The 1883-nt window shown below is 41.8% G+C and overlaps 1 pseudogene; it reads left to right on the top strand.

Moving 5' to 3' along the window:
- The window catches only part of LOC102006803, a 351399-nt pseudogene that overhangs the window by 263706 nt on the left and 85810 nt on the right, over positions 1-1883 (top strand).

The raw sequence follows: 1883 nt of genomic DNA on the forward strand, positions 1-1883 counted from the left end.
GAAATCTTCCAACATATGCTGGAAGAAAATTATCCCCATCTTGGAGAATAAGACAGGGATCTTTCATGGGTGTAGAGTCTTTCCTACCAGCACAGATGTAATCTGGCCACCATGCGCCTTGACTTTTACAGGCAATTATGTTAAACCTTTTATCATTTGTTCTTCTTCATATCCCAATTTGGAGATCTCAAGACAGAAAATACCTCTGTCCTCTCTGGGGTGGGCTGATACTCATGGGCATGATATTCATGGAACAGAATGTTTGACATAATGAATGTCAAGATGGAAACAACAGTGAAAATCAGAGGGACCATCTAAAGTCTGGATCCCACTTCTGTGAAACAAGAACCTCCACCACTAACATTTACCTATGAGAATCAAGACTGAAATACCCAATTGAAGGAAATAAGGAACTTGTCAGGAAAATTTGCAGAAATAAAAAAGAAATATGCTTGAGCAGTAGATGTCCTTTAAGTGTCAAGATGTCCTTCAGGTAGTCACATGGAGATAATGAGCAAATAATTGGATATTTCATTCCAGAATTTTGAGAACGTTCTGTGTTGGTAATACTGAGCTATGGTTTCTCAGCCTGTGAATCATATTCAAATCCATGAGAAAATGTAAAGCTGCTGGATTTCTGCAATTCTAAAGACATTGCTCTATTTGCCTATGGTTCCCTGGGAACCCAGTGAGACAAAAGACAGTAAGAAGGACAAAGGGAGTTTACTACAACACCACTGGTTTTAAAGTGTTGTTAATCCTACTCAGTTTCTTAGCTAACACTCAGCTGACGCAGGGAGAGGGAACATTTCTGTTTTGAGAAGATCCCAATAGGTACCAATGCTGCTGCTCCAGGGACTACTTTGAAGGATTCCTGGCCTATAGTGGGCAACGTTGCTTAAGGAGCCTTTTGACAAAACAAATACTTGGCTTCAGTACTTGAGCATTTCTACCTTTCCTTTCAGGGTGGACCCGTGTGCCCCATTTCTCTTAGATCAAGCTCTTTGTTCCATGGCAAAAAAGTACAAGGGATCTCCAGCTCTGATTGCCCTTCACTTCTAGCTGCAGCAGGGGCTTGTGGCCCTGGCCCAGAGTTCAGTACAGAAGGAGATAAAAGAGAACCTGCAGGTGATAATGGGCATTGTGGGCGTCAGAGCTCCTGCATGGTATCCTTAATGTGCGTGCTTCCTGATCGCCTCCCAGGGTATTTTTGGCTGAGCCAACATTTCTGGTGCATTTCCTATGCACGTGTGATTGTACATGTGTCCGGAATTGTTTCCTCCTCCTTTACCAGGAGAGAGAGCAGAACCAGTGAAAATTAGGTTTGGATAGAGCACAGAGCTTGGCTTTCTTCATTAAGGCAGCCAGGTACTGTGTTTTCCTGTGCAAGGAACATCTTTTATGCCCTTTTTTCTGAAATGAGGGATTTTGGTGAGGTGATTTATTCTACAAATTATATGGCACTTGGGCTTTGAGTTTCTCTGAACACTCATGTATTTCAATGCATGTATATTTATTCATTTTGACTTTTTTCACTGGTCATGTGCCAGTTCTTCTTTTGTGAAATTACATATGGGTTATACCTATTTCAAGTTGGAGAGTTTCATTAACTGCACTACATTTAACAACTGTAAAACAAGTCACTCCCAGTGGTGAGATACAACATAAAAATATTTACTTTTTGCTCATGAATCTTTCCTTTAGCTCCTCCTGAACTCAGTGAGGTGTTCTGTCCAAGAAGCCTTCTGTCTTTATTCACGATCAATCCTCTCATGAATTCATAGGACAGTGAGTCCCCACTGCTTCAAGGGTTTGTTGGCTGCTGTCTGGAGGGCTTTGGGTCTCATTCATGTCATTTTCACCCATCAGCCAACGAGGTCAGG

This window comes from Chinchilla lanigera, unplaced genomic scaffold (genome assembly GCF_000276665.1).
Source record: "Chinchilla lanigera isolate Chin_1 unplaced genomic scaffold, ChiLan1.0 scaffold00028, whole genome shotgun sequence".
NCBI lineage: Eukaryota > Metazoa > Chordata > Mammalia > Rodentia > Chinchillidae > Chinchilla > Chinchilla lanigera.